The sequence below is a fragment of the Palaemon carinicauda genome, chromosome 13 (assembly GCF_036898095.1).
Source record: "Palaemon carinicauda isolate YSFRI2023 chromosome 13, ASM3689809v2, whole genome shotgun sequence".
Lineage (NCBI taxonomy): Eukaryota > Metazoa > Arthropoda > Malacostraca > Decapoda > Palaemonidae > Palaemon > Palaemon carinicauda.
In genome coordinates this window covers 128,687,641-128,694,857 of record NC_090737.1, presented here as the reverse complement: position 1 = coordinate 128,694,857, position 7,217 = coordinate 128,687,641, and positions in this window count along the sequence as shown.

Sequence of the window (7,217 nt, the reverse complement as noted above, 5' to 3'; positions counted from 1 at the left end):
TTCCAATTAGAGATGAAGCTTAGCTAATAATAATAATAATAATAATAATAATAATAATAATAATAATAATAATGATGATGATGATAATAATAATTCGATGTGTTTGTAGACAAAGAAGATTCGTACCCACAGGATGATCCAACATCAAACTGTCTGGATACTGTATTCCTTTTCCATTCTTCTCTTTTCTCAAACATTTAAAAATACTAAGCTTACAATAGAACTTTAAAGACGATGTCTTATTTCAAACGGTCGAAGTCCAGGTCATCATCAATTCCAAATGAAGTCCAATCATTATTTCATTATAGTTTTGAACACATCATTCACAAAAGGACAATAAACGTGGAGTGTAATTAACTTGTACTACGGTTTACATTGGCTGCTTCTACCTCTAGTAAAAGTGTAGCACAAGATAGAATCTCTTCTTTGATCATGGCATAACTTATAAATTTTTACAATATTCACAGTTAATGATTTTCACAATCCAAAATAATACTCATTTTTTCGTTAAAGATTCGTTCAGTAGAGATTAACGAAGTTACGAAACCGTGTGTTTGCAGAATATCTTTTGTTCAAGCAATAGTACCATGTTGAGTGTAGAAACGCACACACAGAGAGAGAGAGAGAGAGAGAGAGAGAGAGAGAGAGAGAGAGAGAGAGAGACTTGTGGAAAGCTAACAATATTCTATTGCTAAAGTTATGTGATCTTTAATATGTAGGCCTATGCTTTATTGCCACTTATGGGTTTAAGACTTAGACCAATTATCGTAAAGGTTTCCTCTCTCTCTCTCTCTCTCTCTCTCTCTCTCTCTCTCTCTCTCTCTCTCTCTCTCTCTGATTCCGTCTATATTTAGGTAAGTTTTTTCTTTTGTTTTTTTTTTTCATAAAATCCCTATCGACAGTAGCAATTAGGACTAGGCCTACCAAGAAAAAAAAATTCATTATGAAACAAGATATATGAACTAGAACAGGTCACTTTTACAAATTAAATTCGTTCACAATGATCATAATCATTCAACTCTAGTTTCACCTCATTCACGCCGTTTAAATGAGAACACCTACGTGGCACAGTATAGTCTACATGAAAAGTTAGTCATATAGGCTACCCAGAGTTTAAATTTCTAAGAAAAAAAAATAATGTGTTTAAAGCAATTAACGTAAGTTATAAAATGAAGTATACATGAAATTTCCATTATGCAACGATGATAAGCTTTTTTTTTTGGGGGGGGGGCAAAGAGATTCGAAAATTACAAACTGAGCCTAGATCTTCCAATCTGTTAATGTTAATGTTATCTGCAATTGTTGTTTACGAAATAACTCATCGTAACCTTGCCATATCGTAACCGATCAGAAGTAGCGAATGAGTTATTTCGTAACAACGATAATTGACAACACCGCAGTTTACCTCACTTTTGCCAAAAAAAAAATCAGAATAAACCAATAAAAAAATCACATATCTTTCTAGGTTACGAAACATCGACCAAAACGGGTTTTAAAATGACCGATTTCTCGGCTACGAAAAGGCACGGTTACGAAATGACCAGATACCTAATCCTTCAAAATAGTTACATATTAACAGGTACTTCCATTTAACCTATCTTGGCTGTAGCTCCTGGCTGCCGGAGGGAATTGCATCCTGGAACTCCACAAACCTAACCTGACCTTTAGTACCATAAAAGCTTCACTGTAATTTAGTTGAGTAATTATTCTCGTGGGACGTATATAACATGCTGCTGTTTTACTAGAATAATTCATGGATGTATCGCTTTCGAAAGATTGCAGCTTAAAAACAGCATTTTTTTTTTCTTCTATATTTTGGTCGTACTAATTGGAGGTGATATCTGTCATCTTTTGTCACATTCAAATATCAGTCTATTGATCCGAAGACCTCATAATCGACCCCTAACTGCCATATAAGTCAAAATGTTTGAATATACAATAAATATTACACTTGTGTATCATACTCACGTTGACATAAGCAGCAACCTATAGGCCTAGGCCTACTTCCAGCTAAGCATTTTAAATGATGAGAAAGAATTGTGGCCAAACAATATACTGCATAAATGCTACCATTGACGTTTAAATGAATTGCCTACATTTAAAGGACAATACACTGATGTGTCATTGAAACGTGCATAAGATATGTACATGTTAACAGAAACATTAGATCTAGCATGTTAGATGTGTGACTAAACAGCATGCAAATAAATAGAAGTATGGTTTCGCTTACCAATGAAACTTTATCCGTTTCATCTTGAAGAATTTCGTCGTTGATTATTACAACCGTATGCAATACAATTCACTACCTTCGTTCTACTTAGAGGGAAGCAATGTAGGGTCCACGAGTCACAGTATGAAGATGGAAACTTATAAAAGCCGCCAACAACCGAACCGAATTCGCCATTGTAAGTCTGGCCCTCTGGTGACGGCATAACAAACTACGTGAGGCAACTATACGGTAGTTTTAATAACGCCTAGACTGAGATAAATACCATTAACCTGACCAACCTTTCAAAGTTTCTTGTTTATGATAAACCTGATCAATGATTTATTAATGTACAATTCGTTAACGTTGATCGTCAGACGAGTGGTAAAATTGCTTAAATAAATCAACCAATACTCTGTTCATAACTTGGTACGGAACTTGCGTAATTTCATGGTATAAGATCCAATAAATAATAATAATAATAATAATAATAATAATAATAATAATAATAATAATAATAATAATAATAATAATAATAATAATAATAATAATAATAATAATAATATCGTAATGGAAATATCGTAATATAATTTATATTTCCAACGTTTCTCAGTGCCCTGTTTTCTCATTAGGCCTACAATACATGTTTTTCATGAAATCTATTCAAGCGTACAGTGTAAATTATCGATTAGCGCTTGAAGTATTTTTACACAAGCAATATTTAATTTATTCTTGCCAAGGCCAATTGATACAGTAACAGAATGGTTGGACTGGTGGTAGGCTAGACAGGCTTTCATATACATGTTTCTAAGGATACAATTAAAATATTATACGTCGTGTGCATTAGCTTTAAAACAAAAGAAAAATAATTTTTACCATTATGTAAGACTAGAATCCGCGTAAAACTAGAAAAAAAAATAAGATTTGCACTATCAGCCTATTGTATGTAGGCCTAGAGCTAATATAAATATTTATTCACTGTTTTATTTGTCTTAAGTGTAATTGAAAGTATAATTGGTGATTTTGTCCCCCATTTTTCGTGTTTAACCAGCAAATCCATTTCGATATCAAGGCTCACGTGAAATAAACTTAAGATTCTTTTCTCAATTACTCTGTTTACTTTTCAACTTTCACTATTAGAATCTTGTAGATCAATTGAATAACATATATGTGGTTAAGACTTATCAGAAGATTATGCCTTGATATTTAGCATATCAAAGTTGATTCCCAGATACTTTTAACAAACATCATACAAAGTAACTTAAGTTTCAGGTTAAAAGTTGAAGCTTCTCTTTTATAAAATATTTTAGTAGTCATTTTAAGCCAGATAAATTACCATAAGAACATTTCTATGTATTTGAATCCTACCGATTTATGTGGTGGCCTAACAATTCAAACATTAATGTTATTTTTCAATCTAGATACAAGCTCTCGTTTTGATGCAAGAAGTTGAGGCACAACGTTACAAAATAAAGCTGTTTATCCATAAATCTCGTTTTCTTTGAATTCATTGGTAGTTTTCTTTTTCAAATTAATTTGCTGGTAAATGGGTGACTACTTCATTTTCGATACAGCTGCGCACGTTGACATTTTTTTTTCTCCATATTATCATTATTATCATTACTTGCTAAGCTACAACACTAGTTGGAAAAGCAAGATGCTATAAGCCCAATGGCTACAACAGGGAAAATGGCACAGTGAGAAAAGTAACCAAGGAAATAAATAAAGTATAAAAGAAGTAATGAAAAATTTAAATATTAGCAAAACAGTAACATTTAAATAAATCTTTCGTATATAAACGATAAAAACATAAAAAAAAACAAGAGGAAAAGAAATGAGATCGAATAATGTGCCTGAGTGTACCCTCAAGCAAGAGAACTCTACTCAAAGGCAGTGGAAGACCATGGTACAGAAGCTATGGCACGACCCAAGATTAGAGAACAATGGTTTGATTTTGGAGTTTCCTTCTTCTAGAAGACCTGCTTACCATAGCTAAAGAGTCTCTTCTACCCCTAACATGAGGAATGTAGCCACCAAACAACTACAGTGCAGTAGTTATTCCCATGAGTGAAGAAGAAGAATTCTTTAGTTTATTATTATTATTATTATTATTATTATTATTATTATTATTATTATTATTATTATTATTATTAGCCAAGCTACAACCCTAGTTGGAAAAGCAAGATGCTATATACCCAAGAGCTCCAACAGGGAAAAATATCCCAGTGAGAAAAGGAAATAAGGAAATAAATAGATGATGAAAAAAAATTAACAATAAATCACTCTAAAAACATCAACAACATCAAAACAGATATGTCATATATAAACTTTAAAAAGACTTACGTCAACCTGTTCAACATAAAAACATTTGCTGCAAAAGAAAAAAAGATCCGTAACCATGGATAGGGATCCAATGTAGTATTGTCCTGCCTGTCAAAGAAGCCAGTAACTCTCTAGCTGTAGTATATGATTTTTAAAGTTTATTAATGGTCCTTTTACAGAGATCTGGGTGTATAATAGGCTTTAATATCCGTCCACATTTTCTACCTGGCAGGATTCTTAAAGTGATTGTTGTCTGCCCCTTGCATGAGCATTGGCTAATGAAAAGAAATGTTGCAGATTGAGGTCATTTATGTCGGGAAAGTACGTGTACTAATGCAGTATGTATAAGGTCTATTGTGTTTATATATATATATATATATATATATATATATATATATATATATATATATATATATATATATATATATATATATATATATATATATATATATATATATACATACATACATATACCAATGCACTTCCCCTAATTTTGGGGGGTAGACGACATCAAACAAATGAAACAAAAAAGGGGACGTCCCCTCTCTACGTTCCTCCCAGCCTGACAAGGGACTCAACCGAGTTCGGCTGGTACTGCTAGGGTGGCACAGCCCACCCTCCCACATCATCCACCACAGATGAGGTTTCATAATGCTGAATCCCCTACTGCTGCTACCCTCCGTGGTCATCCAACAGGGAAAAATAACCCCGTGAGGAAAAGTTATAAAGAAATAAATAAACTATATGAGAAATAATGAACAATTAAAATAAGATATTTAAAAAACAGTAACAACATCAAAACAAATATTTCATTTATAAACTATAGAAAGACTCATGTCAGCCTGTTCAACATAAAAACATTGCTACAAGTTTGAACTTTTGAAGTACTACCGATTCAACTACCCGATTAGGAAGATCATTCCATAACTTTGTCACAGCTGGAATGAAATTTCTAAAATACTGTGAGCCTCATGATGGAGAAGTCATGATTATTAGAACTAACTGCATGCCTAGTATTACACACAAGATGGAACTGCCCGGGAAGATCTGAATATAATGGATGGTCAGAATTATGAAAAATCTTATGTAACATTCATAATGAACTGCTTAAACGGCGGTGCCAGAGATTGATATCTGGATCAGGGATAAGAAATTTGATAGGCCTGAAGTTCCTGTCCAAACAAATTAAGATGAGAATCAGCAGCTGAAGACCAGACAGGAGAACAATACTCAAAACAAGGTAAGAATGAAAACAATTAAAACACTTCAGAATAGATTGATCACCAAAAATCTTGTAAGACTTTCTCAATAAACCATTTTTTGTGCAATTGAAGAAGACACAAACCTAATGTGTTTCTCAAAAGTAAATTTTCTGTCAAGAATCACACCTAAAATCTTAAAAGAGTCATACAGAGTTAAAGAAACATTATCAATACTGAGATCCGGATGTTGAGGAGCCCCTGTCCTTGATCTACTTATAATCATACTTTCAGTTTTTTTAGGATTCAACTTCATGCCACATAATCTGCACCATGCAGTAATTATAGCTAGATCTCTATTAAGGGATTCAGCAACCACAGATCTACATTCATGAGATGGAATTGATGCAAAAAGAGTAGCATCATCTGCATATGCAACAAGTCTGTATTCTAGTCCAAACCACATGTGATGTGTATATAGTATGAAAATTAATGGGCCAAAGACATGTCTGGGTTTGGCCAGCTTTCATCACCATTGTGGCCACTATGAATTGGTGATGGTGCAAGACTTTAGTCTTATCGCTCACTGCAAACCAACGTAGTATGGGTGTCCCTGATTAGTACAGCTTTGCTGACCATGGCAATACGCAAACTCATTCATCATGTATCCCCACTCAGAGATATATGTATGTGAGTGTGTGTGTGTTTATATATATATATATATATATATATATATATATATATATATATGTATATATATATATATATATATATATATATATATATAGATAGATATATATATATATATATATATATATATATATATATATATATATATATATATATATATATATGTGTGTGTGTGTGTGTGTGTATGTATATATATATATATATATATATATATATATATATATATATATATATATGTGTGTGTGTGTGTGTGTGTGTGTGTGTTGTGTATATATATACATATATATATATGTATGTATATATATATACAAACACACATACACACACACACACACACACACACATATATATATATATATATATATATATATATATATATATATATATATATAACACACATACACACACACACACACATATATATATATATATATATATATATATATATATATATATATATATATATATATATATATATAGGTAGTATCATCCACCCGTTGAAATACTACCGCTACAGAGTTATGGGGTACCTTGACTGGCCAGACAGTACTACATTGGATCATTTTCCCTGGCCACAGTTCATTTTCCCTTTGCCTACATATACACTGAATAGTCTGGCCCTTTCTTTACACATTCTCCTCAGAGAGAGAGAGAGAGAGAGAGAGAGAGAGAGAGAGAGAGAGAGAGAGAGAGAGAGAGAGAGAGAGAGAGAGACGCCTTAGCTGTTGGATCATGGGAATACTTTTACAACTTACGCGAATATAATGAAGATTTGGATCAATCTGGGTCTAAAAGTTTTA